The sequence below is a fragment of the Haemaphysalis longicornis genome, unplaced genomic scaffold (genome assembly GCF_048455015.1).
Source record: "Haemaphysalis longicornis isolate Haplotype H1 unplaced genomic scaffold, Haemaphysalis longicornis Haplotype H1 scaffold_4, whole genome shotgun sequence".
In the NCBI taxonomy this organism is placed as follows: Eukaryota; Metazoa; Arthropoda; class Arachnida; order Ixodida; family Ixodidae; genus Haemaphysalis; species Haemaphysalis longicornis.
The window spans coordinates 147,909,320-147,931,083 of NW_027526361.1; the positions used below are offsets into that span (position 1 = coordinate 147,909,320).

General features: G+C 44.8%; 1 long non-coding RNA gene across 1 annotated transcript; it reads left to right on the forward strand.

The window, feature by feature from the left end:
- Positions 1 to 8,186: 8,186 nt before the first annotated feature.
- Positions 8,187 to 21,016, forward strand: LOC144179427 (uncharacterized). Its single transcript, XR_013324224.1, has 3 exons — positions 8,187 to 8,337; positions 9,737 to 9,883; positions 13,769 to 21,016. It is a non-coding gene; the product is annotated as an uncharacterized LOC144179427 (long non-coding RNA).
- Positions 21,017 to 21,764: the final 748 nt, after the last annotated feature.

Below are 21,764 nucleotides of genomic sequence, written 5' to 3' on the forward strand. Positions count from 1 at the left end.
TGGTACACACTCGGAAGCGCCTGCCTGCTGTCAGTACATAGGCTCCTACTTCAGGCGTGTCGTGGTAATGTGCAACAACTGGTGCTCATGTGTTACTCCAACTCTAGCTAAACAAATTGCACCAAGATGGCGCGTTTGAGTGAATGAGTCAGTGAGTGAAAAAGGTTTTATTGAGCCTGCGAAGTGGGAGTGGTTCCCTATATCAGAAAGCCATGTGATGAGTCGGCAGCCTTCACTCTTGAGGAAGTATTGTCAGGACATCCAGATCGCTGATTGTCACCAGTTTATCCCACAGCTCAAGGTTTGGAAAAGGGGATGAAAGAAGGAGGAGCTTGGTTTGCTTTCGCCCTTAATATATGAGGAAGAGTGCCAGGTTGCAGCCACAACTTAAATTCGGCAGGAGATTGCGCTGGGACCACATGATGGAGGCCGGCTGGGTGAGGGGTATTCTTCCTCGTAGGAAGTGCTATCTCAGAAGATATGAACGATGCTCATGGGGACAGTTTTATCAGAAGTAACATGGGCTTCCTGTGGGAGGCGCGAGGATGCAGAAAGTCCCAGCAGATGCCGAGGGCTAACCTTTGCTCTTTTTACTGGTACATCTTCTCTTTTACATTTATGATATACTAGCGGTAGTACCCGGCGGTGCCCGGTGGGCCATTATATTAGGGACAGCAATTGGTATTTGTTAGTAGCCATATTAGGCTACTTCATTGGGAAGTGGTACACACTCGGAAGCGCCTGCCTGCTGTCAGTACATAGGCTCCTACTTCAGGCGTGTCGTGGTAATGTGCAACAACTGGTGCTCATGTGTTACTCCAACTCTAGCTAAACAAATTGCACCAAGATGGCGCGTTTGAGTGAATGAGTCAGTGAGTGAAAAAGGTTTTATTGAGCCTGCGAAGTGGGAGTGGTTCCCTATATCAGAAAGCCATGTGATGAGTCGGCAGCCTTCACTCTTGAGGAAGTATTGTCAGGACATCCAGATCGCTGATTGTCACCAGTTTATCCCACAGCTCAAGGTTTGGAAAAGGGGATGAAAGAAGGAGGAGCTTGGTTTGCTTTCGCCCTTAATATATGAGGAAGAGTGCCAGGTTGCAGCCACAACTTAAATTCGGCAGGAGATTGCGCTGGGACCACATGATGGAGGCCGGCTGGGTGAGGGGTATTCTTCCTCGTAGGAAGTGCTATCTCAGAAGATATGAACGATGCTCATGGGGACAGTTTTATCAGAAGTAACATGGGCTTCCTGTGGGAGGCGCGAGGATGCAGAAAGTCCCAGCAGATGCCGAGGGCTAACCTTTGCTCTTTTTACTGGTACATCTTCTCTTTTACATTTATGATATATGACACCTGCTCCTACTGGAGACGCGTAGTTGCCGAAGGTGTCAACACATGGCGACCGCTAAGCGAACGCGGGAAAACTCAACTGAATTTTACGTCCAAAAGGATGCCGATTAAAAAATCTCGCTGGCCTTCTAATCCGCATCTCAGGACAAAATCCTGAAAGTGGTTTTCGGGCAATTAAATGGGCAGCATTTTCAAGCAAAAACGAATGGGAGATATCAACTGGCTGGGTGATTATTTGTGAAAGTGTAATAACACAGTGTTTTCCAGAAATCACACTTGCCTGTATTGGGAGGGTGTCATTGAAAAATGTTGTATAACAGTGTTGAGATAAGTGAATAAATTGCCTATCTCAACAAAAACCAGTTCGATATCTCCGATGGCGGGCCGTAAAAAAATTAATATGTGAAAAACAATTTTACCGCTTTTCACTCTCTCCATGGTGGCATTTTTAAAATTTTAAGAAATATTGACCTCCAACACCGTAATCAGAACGTGCCCTTGCAATCTGTAGCCGTTTGAAAGAGCAGTTTGGCTAGACGTGTACATAACCTCTCGGGCCTTTTTGGCTGATCAGCCGTGTAATTTGTAAAAAACAATTTGACCCTTTTAGCGGCGTCACAGAGCGAAATCCTTAAAAACGGTTCTGTGCATTTGTATGAGTAACATAGTCTAGCAAAAATCAGTTGGATTACTGAATCGGTGAAAGATTTATTTGAGAATCTTTAGAAACACCGTTTTAGATTCGGAATGCGGAATCACCTCGCTGGTGTAGGTTAGGGCGAAATCCAAAAACTACTTTTTAGGTATTCTTAAGGGCTACTTAAATCAGCAAAAAGCGCTTCGATATGTCAATGGGTGACCGAGAAAATCACGAATTCGCAAAACCACAATATCGCCCTTTTCTTCGGTTCGGAGGGCAATTTCTGGAAAACCCGCCTTAGTGAGCCCCTACTCAATGACGCAAATAAACTCGTGAAATTTCAAGTCTCCAGGTCTAGCAGTTTTGGCTGTGCGTTGATGAGTCAGTCAGTCAGTCAGTCGGGCACTTCTTTTTATAGGTATAGATGACACCTGCTCCTACTGGAGACGCGTAGTTGCCGAAGGTGTCAACAGATGGCGACCGCTAAGCGAACGCGGGAAAACTCAACTGAATTTTACGTCCAAAAGGATGCCGATTAAAAAATCTCGCTGGCCTTCTAATCCGCATCTCAGGACAAAATCCTGAAAGTGGTTTTCGGGCAATTAAATGGGCAGCATTTTCAAGCAAAAACGAATGGGAGATATCAACTGGCTGGGTGATTATTTGTGAAAGTGTAATAACACAGTGTTTTCCAGAAATCACACTTGCCTGTATTGGGAGGGTGTCATTGAAAAATGTTGTATAACAGTGTTGAGATAAGTGAATAAATTGCCTATCTCAACAAAAACCAGTTCGATATCTCCGATGGCGGGCCGTAAAAAAATTAATATGTGAAAAACAATTTTACCGCTTTTCACTCTCTCCATGGTGGCATTTTTAAAATTTTAAGAAATATTGACCTCCAACACCGTAATCAGAACGTGCCCTTGCAATCTGTAGCCGTTTGAAAGAGCAGTTTGGCTAGACGTGTACATAACCTCTCGGGCCTTTTTGGCTGATCAGCCGTGTAATTTGTAAAAAACAATTTGACCCTTTTAGCGGCGTCACAGAGCGAAATCCTTAAAAACGGTTCTGTGCATTTGTATGAGTAACATAGTCTAGCAAAAATCAGTTGGATTACTGAATCGGTGAAAGATTTATTTGAGAATCTTTAGAAACACCGTTTTAGATTCGGAATGCGGAATCACCTCGCTGGTGTAGGTTAGGGCGAAATCCAAAAACTACTTTTTAGGTATTCTTAAGGGCTACTTAAATCAGCAAAAAGCGCTTCGATATGTCAATGGGTGACCGAGAAAATCACGAATTCACAAAACCACAATATCGCCCTTTTCTTCGGTTCGGAGGGCAATTTCTGGAAAACCCGCCTTAGTGAGCCCCTACTCAATGACGCAAATAAACTCGTGAAATTTCAAGTCTCCAGGTCTAGCAGTTTTGGCTGTGCGTTGATGAGTCAGTCAGTCAGTCAGTCGGGCACTTCTTTTTATAGGTATAGATGACACCTGCTCCTACTGGAGACGCGTAGTTGCCGAAGGTGTCAACAGATGGCGACCGCTAAGCGAACGCGGGAAAACTCAACTGAATTTTACGTCCAAAAGGATGCCGATTAAAAAATCTCGCTGGCCTTCTAATCCGCATCTCAGGACAAAATCCTGAAAGTGGTTTTCGGGCAATTAAATGGGCAGCATTTTCAAGCAAAAACGAATGGGAGATATCAACTGGCTGGGTGATTATTTGTGAAAGTGTAATAACACAGTGTTTTCCAGAAATCACACTTGCCTGTATTGGGAGGGTGTCATTGAAAAATGTTGTATAACAGTGTTGAGATAAGTGAATAAATTGCCTATCTCAACAAAAACCAGTTCGATATCTCCGATGGCGGGCCGTAAAAAAATTAATATGTGAAAAACAATTTTACCGCTTTTCACTCTCTCCATGGTGGCATTTTTAAAATTTTAAGAAATATTGACCTCCAACACCGTAATCAGAACGTGCCCTTGCAATCTGTAGCCGTTTGAAAGAGCAGTTTGGCTAGACGTGTACATAACCTCTCGGGCCTTTTTGGCTGATCAGCCGTGTAATTTGTAAAAAACAATTTGACCCTTTTAGCGGCGTCACAGAGCGAAATCCTTAAAAACGGTTCTGTGCATTTGTATGAGTAACATAGTCTAGCAAAAATCAGTTGGATTACTGAATCGGTGAAAGATTTATTTGAGAATCTTTAGAAACACCGTTTTAGATTCGGAATGCGGAATCACCTCGCTGGTGTAGGTTAGGGCGAAATCCAAAAACTACTTTTTAGGTATTCTTAAGGGCTACTTAAATCAGCAAAAAGCGCTTCGATATGTCAATGGGTGACCGAGAAAATCACGAATTCGCAAAACCACAATATCGCCCTTTTCTTCGGTTCGGAGGGCAATTTCTGGAAAACCCGCCTTAGTGAGCCCCTACTCAATGACGCAAATAAACTCGTGAAATTTCAAGTCTCCAGGTCTAGCAGTTTTGGCTGTGCGTTGATGAGTCAGTCAGTCAGTCAGTCGGGCACTTCTTTTTATAGGTATAGATGACACCTGCTCCTACTGGAGACGCGTAGTTGCCGAAGGTGTCAACAGATGGCGACCGCTAAGCGAACGCGGGAAAACTCAACTGAATTTTACGTCCAAAAGGATGCCGATTAAAAAATCTCGCTGGCCTTCTAATCCGCATCTCAGGACAAAATCCTGAAAGTGGTTTTCGGGCAATTAAATGGGCAGCATTTTCAAGCAAAAACGAATGGGAGATATCAACTGGCTGGGTGATTATTTGTGAAAGTGTAATAACACAGTGTTTTCCAGAAATCACACTTGCCTGTATTGGGAGGGTGTCATTGAAAAATGTTGTATAACAGTGTTGAGATAAGTGAATAAATTGCCTATCTCAACAAAAACCAGTTCGATATCTCCGATGGCGGGCCGTAAAAAAATTAATATGTGAAAAACAATTTTACCGCTTTTCACTCTCTCCATGGTGGCATTTTTAAAATTTTAAGAAATATTGACCTCCAACACCGTAATCAGAACGTGCCCTTGCAATCTGTAGCCGTTTGAAAGAGCAGTTTGGCTAGACGTGTACATAACCTCTCGGGCCTTTTTGGCTGATCAGCCGTGTAATTTGTAAAAAACAATTTGACCCTTTTAGCGGCGTCACAGAGCGAAATCCTTAAAAACGGTTCTGTGCATTTGTATGAGTAACATAGTCTAGCAAAAATCAGTTGGATTACTGAATCGGTGAAAGATTTATTTGAGAATCTTTAGAAACACCGTTTTAGATTCGGAATGCGGAATCACCTCGCTGGTGTAGGTTAGGGCGAAATCCAAAAACTACTTTTTAGGTATTCTTAAGGGCTACTTAAATCAGCAAAAAGCGCTTCGATATGTCAATGGGTGACCGAGAAAATCACGAATTCGCAAAACCACAATATCGCCCTTTTCTTCGGTTCGGAGGGCAATTTCTGGAAAACCCGCCTTAGTGAGCCCCTACTCAATGACGCAAATAAACTCGTGAAATTTCAAGTCTCCAGGTCTAGCAGTTTTGGCTGTGCGTTGATGAGTCAGTCAGTCAGTCAGTCGGGCACTTCTTTTTATAAGTATATATATATATATATATATATATATATATATATATATATATATATATAAATATATATATATATATATATATATATATATATATATTATATATATATATATATATATATATATATATATATATATATATATATATATATATATATATATATATATATATATATATATATATATATATATATATATATATATACATATATATATATATATATATATATATATATTAGTTTGTCGAAACGAAAAAAACACCGGTTCGTTTACGGTTCGGGTTCAGGTGACTTCCTTTTGCTCCGGCTTAGTACCGGCCCGGAAGCTTGAGGCGGCCTGAGAACCGGTTTGACGAGGGGAATTATCAGTTAATGAGCAAAAAAGATTTAGTTGCTTACAACGACAATCAATTCAAAATACAATCAAAAGCTCCAACTTCTCATGTTTCCCAATAATAGTGGTGCATTTTCCAAGAACATTAAACAATTTGATGAGATATCAGAAAAACAAAGTGTAGTGACGATTTACCACGTACTTGTCCGCCCAGACCTAATGTCCCAAGCAGCCGAGGCCGATTGCCAATGATTGCAAACCCCATGGGTCCCCTTTGGCTTCCGAGCCGTCGGCCACTCATCGGTTACTTGGCTGAAAGATTGAGCGAGCGCCAAGCAAACGGCGACCGGAAGTAACGTCACACGGAAGGCTCATCGGAAGCGGAGCTTCAGATTACGATAAAACCGCATTTTGACCTTGAGCTTGCCGAGCCCGTGACGGCGACGGCGGCGACGGTTAGAGCGGGTGAACAGGCCACAACGCATCAAAAAGTAGTTACCTAAAGAGCCACAGCACCGGGACATGAAACAAAGCGTACTTAACTAAAGTGCAGCGTATTCAAAAAAGCGTGAGATAGTGTTACACGTTCAGTAGGAATGGGTCATTTGTGTGTCATAACGCAACGGTGACCGTCGAACTACTTCAGCGTTGTACCTTTGCGCGTTCTCTGAACCCGCGGCGAGTCCGGTGGACGGACGCGTTGCACCGACGGCTCCGTCTCCGTCTCTTTTGTGGCATCGAAACTGCGGTAGTCTGTGAGGTGCATTTTGGTGTTGGTGGCTCTGTGAAGTATACCTGACTGGTGGAATAACATCGTTTGCCTGCTGTGGCCGCCGCGGAAAATGTAGTCACCATTTCCTTTTTCCTTGCGCGGTGCGGGAGAGCTCGCGCTCGTTCCCGCCAAAACTTCAGCTGTCGTTAATAACAACTGGCGCCCATGAGTGCTGCTTAGCGTTGTTGGTTCTTGCGAAGAAAAAAGCGGCGACATACATGTACTTCCATTTGTGTGACAGCAGTTCTAGCTATCCTTTTTCCGGCTTTGTGTTTTCCGGACAAGCGGCCGTGCTCCCACTGCAGATTCACGACGTTCAGCATGCGTTGAAGCAAGACTCGTGTGCAGTATAAGAGTTGCGGATGTTCTAAGTTGACTTACTTAAACTCTAGCTATAAATGAAGCTTTCGTTTCAATATTTTTTGAGCAAAGTAAAGATATTGTCGAGCGACAAAGTAATTACACTGCCGCTGGGCTTCTCCGTCGGTTTGTAACCAGAGCGGGCTGACAGATCCGTGGCCTTTACGGGCCCCATACGTTTGTAGCACCGTCCGTGGGGACGAAGCGAAAAAAAAACCGTGCTTGAGCCCGAGCCCGCGCAGCGAGCGCGCAGGGGTTTGTTACCAGAGCGGGCTGACAGATCCGCGGCCTTTACGGATGATGCGAGCTAATCAAAAGAGGGCAGTCCTGGCCTGGCAACCATGGTAGCCCCGCGAAAAATGGGCGGGAAAATTTGCGGGTACGCCAGCCGAAAGGCTACCGCAGCTGGTAGCAGTTGTTTTCGCTTTTTAGCTTTTTTCGCCAGCCGAAATGCTACCAAAAGCAGCTAATGATAAAAGCGGCCACCCTCGTGTGTGACGTGTAAGCGGATGTCCGGCTCGACAGACATTGTGTTACCAAGATACTTGAATAAGGCGATCCGACTTCCGGAGTTTTGAAATTGGCACAACGTTTAAAAGTTCACCCAAACAGCGTAGTTTAGCGAAAGTTAAGAATGGTGCATTCCATACTCAAGAAGGGTCTGTGCAAGCTAATAGTTTGAAATGTTGTCTCGGAGCCCTCATTCAATTTTTTTTTTGTTTTGCTTAATCAAACGGCTTCATTATAAACATGCAGAAAAGAATTTCTTTCATACCAGCGTAAGTGGTTATTCAAGTTCCTTAAAGGGACCCAGAAAAGCCTTTTGTAAAAGTTACAAAGGCCTTTATTGTCACGTAGTACCAATATGTCGATGCAATGCCGTTGGAATTATTGATCTACATTCAGTATTAGCTGTGCCAGAAGAAATAAAGTGCACCTCTCCCTCCTTGGCGATCGATTCCTCCTCCCTCTCTGCTTCTTTCAAAGCAGCTGGAAACACTGGGAATAACCATGTGACATCGCGACGCTCGACTTACGTTCTCCGCTAGCTACATTCCTGCGCCTAGGCACGCGTCTATCGCTGCTGACCCGCCTTTGCCTCGGGATCGCGCAGGAAGGAGGAAGAGCAACCGGAAGCCAATGGCAGTGACGTTGCCGGCGACCGACGAGCGGCCGAATCAGGGGGGCGCCTCGCCGCTGTGTCAGCCGCGGTCGGCGTTGCGTCAGCCGCTGTCGGCTCGCTGCGGCGGCGAGCTCATCGGCTGAGAAAGGTGATCTTCAAAAAATCGTTTACAAATTATCCCTACAACATATGGGGCTCACACTTGGCTCAAACATCCCCCGTTATGTGTTCTGCCACCTGAATGCATTTGATTGCCACCTTCACAAAGCTTTTCTGGGTCCCTTTAAGTGCAGGTTTTAAACCGTTTGATGATCGGGCTTGGTGTCCGTCCTGACACGTACCGGGCCTTTCGGTTTCACAAGATGTTTTAAAGCAAAGCTTTTTACCTCTACCCACCAAGCGTACTTTCGCAAACCGTTGGTGTCAACAGGAAACTCCCGCGAACAAATAAAAGAAGTTACTGGCACCACCAGGGGTCTCACCTGGAACGGATAGAATAACGGAGCCAGATCACGTTGCCTTACCCATTGAGCTACGAGCCCACGCGCAGACGTGGAAGACACGCAGTGCACTTACCAAGCCCATCTGCGGGTTCACCCTTGTGTTCTCACTTAATGCAACGTGATAGCGTAACGCGACCTCTCGAGCCGCTGTGCGCTTTGCCCACGGCACGTGTAGCGGCCGTGTGCGTGCGCTAGGAGTTACAAAAAATAAAGCAAGCTCGCACCAATTTATGGCACCTCACTTCTCTCCGTCTCTGCCGCCCATCTCGTCGCCTCCGTCCGCGGCGGCAGAGATGGGGTAGTTAGATCGTCCAACACCGGGTTCGAGCTCGCTTTAATTTTACAAAAAAAAAGTTCCACTCATGTTCTTCACCAATACAACTCAACCAACCACCATTCATGCATCATAGATTGATTTAACCTTTGCAAAGAAGATCTCTTTGAAGTAATAAATGTTGGGGCGAAGTGCATTTCACTTGTCTCCGGTTTCACTATTTGCAGAGCCACGTGAGTGAATTTAAGTGACGTCGCTTGGGCAGTCGTTGTGGATGTAGTTTACAGCTTTGCTTTCTTTCAAAACGCCTTTTTCAATACGCCAATAGACAGACCCCCTTGCAGGCAGAGATCAAGGCCCGCAGAACCTGCAGCTACGATCACAAGCATGCAGCAGTAGGTGAATTAAAACCAGGCTTAAGTGCGTAGGAATTATTTGAGCCCACCCCATAAACTTTTAATTCCAACAGCTGCTCTCCGGGCAGATTGTAAAGTACAGAATACAGTCATTGAGGCAGGAATACCAAAACTATAGTGAGGGGTTCCCTGCCTGAAAATCCTTCGGCAGGTAGCGTATGCAGGTTTATATGAAAGTGATGAAATAAGGGCGAGAGACGCTCACAAACGATAGTTTTTTTTCATAAAATGGGCTGCATACCTGGCAGGAATTCAAAATTCGTCAGTATGAGCGGACGAATGCAACTAGAAATCGTCACTACCATTCTAATCTCTTTCTCACTGTAGTGTAATTTTGCGCTACTCTCCATGCAGGGTCTCTGCCATTCGAGGAGGGGCAGAGAATTCCTTTGAGTGAGCGCCCTGAAAGCCAATTCCGGAGTGTGCTGGACGACGTTTGAGCTTCTCATTTCCACGCAAGACGACTGCTTCTCGAGCGAAAAAAAACAAAGCACTTGAACGGTAAGAAATGGGCTGTCGAGCACCTGTTCCAACTGTGGTCAAGGGGAAAAGTCTTCGTGTTGCTGGCTTGTGGCTTGTTAAATCAACTTCCATTTCTTGCTGATCACCTGCTCAAGGACGCGGGTCCGATCTCGCCAGTGGTGGCTGCTTTTCTGACGGAGGCGAACACCGAAGAAGCACGTGTGCCAAGATTTGAGCGCACGCTAAAGCTCCACCCGTGGTCAAAAATTAATCCCGAGACCTCCACTACTCCGCGCCTCACACACCAGGTGTAGAGGCAGCGCGTTAAAACCCGGAATCAATCAATCAATTAATCAATCAATCAATCAATTCTTTCCTTATTTGAACGCAGGATTTATTTTTCACTGACGCACGCTTTCCCCTGTTGTTTAACTGAGGTAATTTAAGCAATCGAAATAAGAATTTTTTCAGCCTAGGGATGGGTAAATCCCGGACCAGAGTATTCTTGTCTGGTTTCGCAGCCAGAGGAACCAAGTTCCTGGAGAAAAAGCAGAGCCTCATGTCACCAATGGGGTCCACGCTAGTGTCACTAGATAAGGTATCACAGTACCGACACTGAGACACGCAAGTCGTCAACGGCGGCCATTTTGTCGTTTATCAGTATGGCGAGCTTGCCGCTTCTACAGCCTGGCCGCTAATTTCGACCGGGTCGTCGGCTAACAACACTGCCGAAGATGAAGCAAAACCGCATCTTCGGTCACACTTCTGCTGTTGAAATGCTAGTATAGGCGTTATTATTGAGGTGCGTTGGGAACGACGTCAGTCGCGCGCAGCTGCAGAGAAAGGAGGACAAGCCATGTCTTCCAGAATTGACCGACTAAAACGTATTAGCAGCAAAATGGCGGCGTTGATGAGCCGGTGTAGTGTAAACATGATGCGAACTGACCAATTATCATTGCAATGGCACCCATCAATAGGTGAAAAAAAGTGTCAATACTCTTTACCCTAATCTAGTAACACGAGCCCATGCAAAGCCGCTGAGTAGTTGTCATTGACACGGACAAATATACCTTAGTGGGTTCGTTGTGTCATTATTCAATGTTAACGTGGGCTTACGTTGACGCTATTACGAAACGCCATACTTAGCGTGTGTCGAACTGAGTGTACCGTTCGTCGGCGTTCTCTAAGTCATATATGTCACAACACAATCACTAGGGTTTACCATTAGCCACTAGAAGGCAACGAGCCAAATTGACTTCAAAGATGCGTGTTCGACTTGCATTCCGGAGCCCGTGGGTTATGGTATTCTAAAGTCATAATTATTTCAATTTTTTTCCAACAGAATTACAGTTATTAAAGCAAAACTATGTCTCACTGATGGCGCATGCCGCGTCAAAAACGCACGGCACGAAAGCCAACTTTTTTGACTACGATGATTATCGTGGGTGAAGTGAAAAAAATTATACCATCTTCCCGTAGGGGAACCCTGAGCAGTATGCGAAGCAGCCATGGGGTCGACTGAAGTTCCCATTAGTTTTCAGTTCGTCGCTTTCATTAACGTTCAGCTTCGCGGGCCTTCATTGTATCAGTAGCTTCTTGACGTAGTTTGAATGAGTGGAGGACATTAGGCGCATTTGAAGCAAATGCTCCCGTCCCGGTTTGTAGCGCAGTGGGAAGAGCGCCACGTACCTCGCGTTGCGGCCAGAGTCGTGGGATCGAAACCGGGCGCCGCCTAACTATTTCTTTTTATAGTGCATTGCGCTGACGTCAGCCCAAACGCTGACGGGGCTGAAGAGACGCGCATGCGCAGTAGAGTGCAAACGGCGGACAACGACAACGAGGGAAAGAGGGACACAGCCCCGAGCATGAGATGCTTCGCATCTAAAAAGCGTGCGTACCTGACAGGTTATAATGGCAAAAATTTAAAAACAAAATAGTCCTACGTACCGTGGTCCCAAAAGGCATAGCCAATGAGCCACAGTGGCGAGTCGGTCAGGAAACTATGTTGAGGGCAAACGAACCTGGGGCTCAAATTCTGGGGAGAGAGAGAGAGAGAGAGAATACATTTATTGAGCGTCTAAATTGGGAGTGGTTCCTTATTCACTGGAGCCCATATGATGTCATGGCCGCCTGCGCCCGGTCGACCAGCGCTAGCTGGGTCGCGAGTGAGGAGCTGGACATCAAAATCTAACATGACCTACACCGAATCCCCTGGCCCCGAAGGGGCGTTTCTCCGTGTGTCTTTTAGTTTGTGTATATGATCGCAACCGCGTTTAAAGTAGTAAAGGACGCTCGAAACACCGCCGGAGCTCAGTACGCAAAACACTGCATCGCTAAATAGTATTTGGCGATTAGGATTTCCACCTGGTCAGGTAGTGATGTGGCGCCGGGTGGTTGTGGCGGCATAAATTTTCTTATATGTGGCTATAGACTCTGCCTGCTGCCCACGTTGAGCACGTGGTCGGAATAGTCGAGGTGCTCCCGGCATCTAAAGTATCGGACCGCCACCTAAGCATGCTCGTTTCCAGGCAGAGACGAATTGGCTGACTGACTGTAGGGTTTAACGCGCCGACGCAACGCAGGCGATGAGGCGCGCCGTAGTGGAGGGCTGCGGATTGATTTTGACCACCTGTGGATCTTTAACGTGCGGCGAAATATCATACACACGAGCGTTTTTGCGTTTCGCCTCCATCAAAAAAGCGGCCGCCGCGGCCGGGAATCGAACCCGCGTCCTCGTGCTCAGCAGCGCAACGCCTTAGCCACTGAGCCACCCTGGTGGGTGAGACGGTTTGGCTGGCACAAGTACAGTTGAACATGACGTAAGTGGGAACCGACGTATCACCGAATTTTGTGTTGAGTTTCTGGTGAGATTGTACCCACACCGAAGTTTTGGAGGGCAGTTTCAGAGTCGCAGATTATTCTCTTGGCAGATGTGGAATTCAGCGCGAGTGCAATGTCCATTTTATCCCGAGTTTCCGGGTAGATTCAGCAGAATAACCCAGAGACGACAGAGCTACCCTTTCGATCTACGACTGCGGCGGCCATGGCTTCCCCGTCCAGGTAATCGGCCGCATCAGCGTAGACCACTTGTTCCCCATTGAGCAGGCGGCGTTATAAAACGTACGCTTGTGCAAGGCAGAGTTCGACTTAATACTGGGCGCACATATTTCGAAGGAAAGAGGTGTCGTATATCAGGGAGGTGGACGGGCAGGGGCGTACACGCACAGCCAAGCTTCAGGTACTCATCGATGACGAGCCTGTTGAGCGGGTGGAAGGTTTAAACAGGGACGCCTCACAGCCCCTTGGGATTTTGAGCGTTGTGCTCCGCGTTCGATCTCTTTGGTTTGGTGCATTAAACAGACATTGAGGTGTCTACGACGCAGGAGGAAAACGTGCAAACCCATATAAACTGCAACAAAACTCTAGAGCTTCCATGTTTCATTCACTAATTAGCTGGAATTGCGCTAAATGAAAAATAACAAACAAACTTGTTTTGTTTCTTGCGCTCCTTGCACCGCGCACATCTTGTTGGTCATCCTTGTTCACAGAGCGAACGAGTACTTAATTATTTGAACACCCTTTCGTGAAAATTGTAAGTAAGAACCCGCAGCAGTGCCTTAAATTTTATACTTATTCTAGAGCATGCAATGTTCATCACTCACTTTATTGTTCCTTCCAAGGAGTTTCTTTCTGTGCAAACAAGAGTACATTTTGCAATACAACGTTTAATTTATTTCTATCGAATGTGCCCTGTCCTCTTTTTGCTTTAAAGAAAAAGATGTTGCAGGAAACGAAAAAATTCATTCGGTTAGGTGAGCTTTTAGCAAGAAGACGAAACATGAGGGAATGTTGGCGATGCTTGCCTATGAATACTTCGCGAATTGCAGTAGTGCGGTGACTTAAAATTTAAAATACTTTTTGCAGGAGACTGGGCTCTTCAGCACGCCCCACAGCAGCCCATATTTCAACAAGGTGTTCACGTTCACGGAACTGCAGCTTTTGTCACTCATGGCCCAAAATGCACCTCATTGCCCGCCGGGACAACAATGCATGGTATGCATTGTTGCGGGATGCGACAGTTTTCGGATACCTCCAATGCATCGTGATGTACAGCGCTGGGCGAAGAATACAGCACCACGACAAGTTACAAGGCTAATTCAGGCTTGGAGTGAAGAAACTCTTTCTGGACCGGCAACTGCTCATGCCTGCAGAACGAAACACAAGTATGTCTCTGTACACTGCACTGCGGGAGTGGTATACATGTTTCCCATAAGTTCTGGGAAGTATTACGTCGGACAAACTGGAAAGTGCGTATACAAGCGCCTTAACGAGCACAAGCGTGACGTAAAAAAACGGAACGGTGGGAACTTAGCCGCTCACTGCTCAGAGGGGTACGAACCAAATTTTGAGCATTGTATTATCGTATGCCAGACTGAAAACGAAACCGAAAGGAAATGCGTTGAGTCTTGGTTATCGGCACACCTCGAGAAGGCATGTGTGAACCAGCTGTCAATTAAACTGACATGGAAAGACATGGAATGTTTGAACGCGGCTTGGGAACAATACATTTGGTTCGGTCGTTATTTCAAATTGCTATTTCAAATGCAAAACATGGCGCGTGATGTGAACGGGCCAACAGTCGCTGCTTGTCCATCCACCGATGTTGTAACCTTTCCCACACAAGTAGACACTGCACAAACACACACTTTAGATGTCTCTGAACTTGCTCAACTTCGCAACGACAACGAAAGCCTGCAATCTGAACTTAGCAGGCAGCAAACCCGAATCCGCGCTCTCGAGACACATATAAAACGGCTGACAATCCAAACAGACGTTCTCCATAAACAGGTAGAACAACTGAAAAGCCACCCCTCTAACCCTCCCACCCGCACTGAACCTCCCTCAACTGGCTCCTGCTACGTCCCCTCCTACTTCACAGAAGGACCCCATGATCCGCTAAGAGTTCACAATTACTCAACCGACTCCACCACTCTTAGTTTCTGAAAAAATACCCACTCTCAGTTCCCGCACAAAACACACACAAAATGAACCCATGAACATTAACTACCGCCGATATTGATCCCGGCGCGGTTTTTTAACCTGTTTGAGGGAATCATTTTTGATAGAATGGCGATATTTTTAAACAAGCAGGACGTTATAGCGCAGAGCCAGCACAGGCTTTCAAAACACAAATCTACGTAAACAGATGTTTGTAAACATCAAACAGGAAGTACTCAAGAACACAGAATAGCAAATATATAAGATTGGGTTATTTTTGCGCTTAAAAAGCCTTCGATTCCATCGACCACAAAATTTCGCTAATGAAGCTACGCTAGAAAATTAAGCTAGATATCGGAAATACTCTTCTGCGAAGTTACTTATTTAATAGAAAACACCATGTGCAGATAAGGACAGTTTCGTCAATACTACTGAGTATTTAACAAAGTGTACAAGAATCGAAATTAGGCCCTTGTTACTTCTAATTAATGTCAATGATAATATAGGTATACCAAAATGACTGAACTTCTTAGGCGCGCTGATGATACAACGTTTTTTTTTACATACCTTAACTGGAATCGGAGGTTAGTTAATACTTACAGTGTTTGTCCATAAGGTTATCACCGAACAGCGAGACACTTAACCTAAAAAAGACCATCTACACAATATTTAGGCCATGTGACAAGTACAAAAGATACTCCTCATTGATTTTAATTGTGTAACAACAGAATATTTGAAGGAACAAATTTTATGGGCGTGTACTTAGACGAAAATGTCACGTGGACTGAACACTCCATTCGGCAATAAATGGAATTGTCTAAATGTGCCGGTGTAATATTTATAAGTGCACACTTGATACCGTTTTGGGTGAAGCAACAGTTATATACCACACTTTTCTATTCAAAACTGGGCTATGGCGCACTGGTGTGGAGCAGAACGAAAGCACACTACGCCAAACTAACTCTTCTACAAAAACGAATGCTTCTCCTCTGTTCAGTTACTACGGTCACCATGCAGATCTGCGAACGGCTCCTTTGTTTGAGAGCTCACGTATGCTTCAAGCTGATAGGATATATTGTTTCAAGCTTTTGTGCTTCCACATCAACATCATCATCCTGTCTACGCCCACTGCAGGGCGAAGGCCTCTCCCACAGCTCTCCAATTGTCCCGGTCCTGTACTAACTGGACCAATTTATCCCCGCAAACTTCATCTCATCTTCCCAACTAGCTTTCTACCGCCCCTGCCATGCTAGCCTTCTCTAGGAATCCACTGTTACCCTTAATGGCCACCGGTTATCTGGCCTCCGCATTACATGCCCCGCCTACGCCCATATTACCAGTACTCACCTGCACCTCACTGGCACCTCACTGGCACCCACCTACGGGGAAGAAACTTGGAGGGTCACAAAACGGTTAAACTTAAATTGAGAACGACTCAACGAGCCATCGAACAGAAGATGATAAGTGTAACGTTAAGGGACGAAAAGAGAGCGGAGTTGGTGAGGGAACAAACGCATGTTGTGCACCATACATGAAGAAAAAATATAAAATACAATACCCACCGATATATCTTACTATGCTTTTACACATAAGAACCGGCACCCACCAAAAACAAGAACAAATAACAAAAAACTTCCTTTTTTGTAGGCGGAAATATTAAACAAAAATGAGAAGTAAGTTTCAACGTTTCTCAAAAAAATATTCAAAAAGGACGTTACACAAAATTGCGCACTGACAATGCAAGGTTTTTCGAATGGCTTATACTTTTTCTGTGTTTGTTTTCTTATTTTTGCCTCAGACTGATGAAGAGTTTGCCTCTGCTTTTTTATTACCGCGCAAGTAGGAGATATTTTGCCCCTAGTTATGATTTCCGATTGGTGATTTTCGAGATGCATACAATTTTTCATACCTCCGTTTTTTGTCCTGCAGTTAGTACTTGAACGCATCTTCTGTCGAACTATCTGTGTATGAGTGGGTCTTTTTCTATATATACGTATATGTAGGCAGATGTTCATTTTTACTCACCTTTTTATTTATGGTTCAGAGTTATTTCTAAACTTTTGTGTTGTAATCCTTTGCATTTTTGTTGCTCATTTCTCGTGCTCTCTTTCGGACTTCTTGATTATTCTTGCTTATTTATCCTCTCCGTCAATGATTTCTCTTTTTGATTGTATACACAGACATTTGTAGTATTATATAAATTCTGCAATTTTTTTTCTGGCGTTGCTACGCTGCTGACACAGTCTGTAAAGGGTTGAGGACCTGTGTCAGGCGGCCGCCTGTGCCTAAGTCCTAGTCTCCTATCGCTTAGACGAATAATAAAGTTTTTTTTTCGAATGAAATCACCAGCACGAAAAAAATTTTGTTTGTCCTAAATGAAGCCTTTGCTGCCCTCCAAATCCTACTCGCCCATGTAGAAGAATGTTGTAACCGCCTCGAATTTAATAACACAAGAAGCCTAGACAGAAATATGTGCTACAAAGCCTTCAAACCATATCCTCATCTTCCTGGGACGTTGTCGATTCTTCTGCTTTTTTCTACCACCAGCGCATGAGCCCAAACAAGCAAATCATCCTCGTAGACGTCAATTCCCAATACACGGCCTCGGTATACAGGAAAGAAACTAAGACAGTCAAAACCCTAAACAATTCGACTCTTAAAACTCAACTGCGTTGATGTAACATTACAGATCTCCTGACAAGAAATGGCAGCAGCATCTGCCGAGATACTACGCATCACCTCACCTCCACATATAACATATCAAAAGAGCCTTCTCGACGCAACTAGACTAGACACTTGGCAGTGGCCACCATATTATACAACTGCAAATTACTCGCCGAAGACATAATAATCAACGCATAAGCGCAGCCAGGCTATCTAACTAAGAAGGCTATCTCAGCTACATTCTCGCGGACTCCATCACTAAACTACGTAACCTTGTCCAACGGTTGTTGGTGCGGCTAGAAAGTTGCACTAACCCGAGAATACCACGGCCACCGACGCACACCTCGCCCACATTCGGTCTGCACGGAAAGGCCTGTTACGAAGGTTGAAAAGGAACAAAACAAGCAGAAACTTCCCGTCTGCATCTGCATTGCTCAAATCACGGAAGAGGGTGATGACTACACTAAACTCTTCGCTCAGCAAATCTGGGTTCAGTTCTGAAACAAACTACAAAGAATGACCGGTATCTGACGAATTTGGAGCTTAGATTCCTCTAGGGAGCAAAGAATCAATATCCACCATGCAACACCATCTGAATGATTTTATACGTAATTACTAGGGTACAGAACCAGATTTATTGCAAGAGCTTCAGCAACCGCTTGAAGCACACACATCCGCTACTCATCGGCCACTTTCATTATACACAGGCAAACGCTAACCAGGCATGTTCGCCCCTGCTACCATGTCGGAAATAAGAGAAGCCGCTGACTAACCCGCCGCACAGACCAAGAAAGGACCGGGTACCAAAAAAAACCTTTTCCGCATTCCTGAACACGTTGCCGCTCAAAAATATCTCCAAATCTTCAACTCCAACTGGAAGACAGGTACACTCCCTTCCCGATGGAAGTACTCTATAAACGCCCTCATCGCCAAACCCAGCAAATCCTTCACTAGCAAGAACCTCCCTCACGTCTCGCTCACTTTATGTGTCGGTGGACTGGTGTACACTGACTGTCGTTGTGTTTAGCACGTGGTGTACAACAGCCTCTAAGCGGACAGTGAAGAAAACGGGTACTTTCTACCTAGGGTACTTTCTAGTTTGCACGGGTACTTTCTAACGGCTACTTTCTAACGAGAAAACGAGTAAACAAGTGGATATAACAACCTGGTTGGCCTTAATTGAGCTGAAATTTACTAGAGCAGCATAATGGTCTGAAATTCCATCGACTACTTCCCAATAATTTTCCCCTGGAATATTGCTCTGAACAAACACAAGGTCAAGAATCGACTTGCTATAGCCCTGTACCCGGGTATAGCATTTATAAGTTGGGTTAAATCAAAATTAAGTGCAATATCATTTGGTGTTCATTATTATTAGCGTTATTGCTACCGGCGGTGAAAGAAGACCAGCTGATTATGGGTAATTTGAAATCCCCAAATAAAATAAGCTTTGTAGTTCGGGATGATAATAAAGTAAGGTGGTGCTTCAGGCTTTCTAACACCGTAAGATCAGCCCCGGTGGCCTGTAAACAACTACAATTACTAGGCAGACGCTATCACAAAACAAGTTACAGAATAACGCCTCAACACCTGCAGCATCCGGCATTTGCATTACCTTCAAGTTTCTCTTGAAGAGCGGGGCGACGCCCCCACTCCTCGAATCACGGTCTCGTCTGTACGCATAGTACGCTGGCGGCGCAAATTTATTATCCAGAACACTATCATGGAGCCACGTTTCTCTGAGTTCTATAAGGTAGGGGTCAAGAATTGCTATCAAGTGTTCAATATCCTGGTTTTTTATGACACTCCGGCAATTAACATATAACATCTTCAGGGAACCACTGTACCCTTTAGGTAATGTCTGCGCATGCTTCGCAACAAGAACTCTATCGTTCGTTTGATCATTCCGACCATAAAGCTTTCCCCTCCCCCCATAAATCCTATGAAACACTAGATTGACGCTGTTTTTTTTTTCCTGTGGCTGGCTGTGCTGTGCCATAACTCTTTTCTTGTTTGGCGGACCTTCAAAGAGTATTCTTCAGTAACACATAAAGTGTAACCAGAGGCCGGGAACTTCGGCAAGTTTCAGTATTGGAAAGAAATAAAATGCCGCCATGACACTGGTATCTAAGCGAAAATTCAGCAACCTTTGCACACGTGTCTATGTTTCCAACATACGCAGCAACAAAGTGAAGTGATGCTATTATGTGTACAAATAAAATGTTTTCATGGCTATTCCTTTTTTCTTGACACCCTATTTATTGTTTAGCCGCTTCATTCGTTGCGCCGACGGGCGGCGCAACGAATGAACCGCTCTTATCGCTCTTATCTCTTCTGCTCCCCCCTTGTCCGTCTCCTCCTGCCGCTATCACTGTGTGCACGTGCAGAAGTTTGGTAGTATGCAATGAAGGTGAAACTTTTGGTGTCGGTGAGTGCGAACGGGTTCAAAATGTCTGAAAAACGGAGAAAATGACACAACTCATGCTTCTCTGCTGTGCGCTGCGACAGCTCGGAAAAAAAATAGCAGAGCGAAATTCTTTCGCTGCCCAGCAGACGGCAGGTCAGCACACATTTTTTTCAGACAAAGTTATAAAGAATCAAGCGCTATTCTTGTCAAAAAATCTGCAGGGCGAATCGAAAAACCTTCTGCTGTTGCTTTACAGTGAAGTTATCTTTGTTTGGTGCAACAAATTTGTCAGTATTGTTGTAAGCATGTGAAGCTTTTTGACAGTTTCTCATGTGCCGCTTGATGCCAGCAGACACGCAGATGGAAATTTCTCTTCGGTATTGGTTTTGTGAGCGGTTGCTCTTCATCTTCTTTCCACCAAGAAAAGCTTGGAAATTATGTTAGCCGAATTGGCTTAAATTCTTCTTAAACGAACTGGTTTGGGTTTAGAGCGTTCCGACGATCAGTTTCTTATAGTGGCATTACCACCTTTGAATGTTTATAATTACGAAAGAAGCCCCCAAATTATTTACGTGGCAACTGACCGCTTGCATTCTGTGTTACGAGAAGTTGGAGTTACCTTCGCGACGGCCGAGCTGCACTTCGCTTTTCAACATGTGCTAGGACGCATTTTTTGTACCTTGTTTGCCCTCTCAATATTTGTTTCGCTTTTACGTGTAGTTTATTGATATCCATGGCAGTATTTCTTAGATTTTCTAGGTGTGACGTACGGCTGAATTAGGCAGAAAACTAGGCTGCTATAAAATGTTTTTTCTGGGCTAGCAAGTTTACGAGAATAAGAATATGGAGTGGTTGTTAAGGGTGGCGAAACATGCCGGTCATCTCATTTCATAGTCATTTTATTATTCATGAAAGGATGTTTTTATGAAACATCGTTTCTGTAGAATTGCATTGTGTAGAGCAAATGAACGTGGTAACCTCTGCCGCAATTTTCTGCATACGATGACTTCTATAAAGATGTCTCTTATGTTTGTGTAACCGACACAGAATGCGGACATTTGTACTTACTATACGAGATACACAGCTGTGTGCTATTGTGAAATGTATTGAGCTTCATTTGCGATACGTTGCTAATAAAATAAGTGAATAAATCTCATTTCCCGCCTACTACTTTTTCTTCCCCAAACAAAATTTTCATGCTTCTGGGCGTGCTGGCTCGCGCTATTAAACTAAGAAAGATTTCTAAAAAATGTTCTGCGCGAGTGCTCAGAGTCCAAAGAATTTGGCAACTGAAAGCTGTCGAAAGCAAGCTGTGCAGCAGCAACACAATCTGAAAAGAAAAAATGCAAGCGGTGTTTGTTCACACTTGCGGCACACAAAGACAGTCGCGCTCGTTCAGCCCATACCCGACCAGAAGTGGCACGGCGTTTCCTTCTGGCGCATCAACGAAATTGTTGTTATAGCTGCATCAGTGATTTTTTTTTTGTTTTTGGTTTTGACAGTTTGGCCTACCACGCACCAGGGAGGAAATCGGCGCCATTGACACAATTATCGCTTACCTTGTGGTATACCAGCTGACCTAGCCGTGTTAGACCCTCTAAGTTTGGTCAGTTTTTCAGTATCTGTAGCTTCCCTCGGAAGTCAATCGACTTAATAATTGCAGGCCTGATTTCTTTAGGGCGTTTACTGCGTAACCTGTGACACCGTGCTATTCCAGTTACGCCCATATCTAGTTTTCTGTTGAAAAAATGTCCGGATATACTTTTGTGTAGCGTAATCAGTGTTCCGTCTGAAGGTTCATCAACGTCGTGCATAATAATGTTGCGGCGGCTACAATTTTCTAGGTCTTCT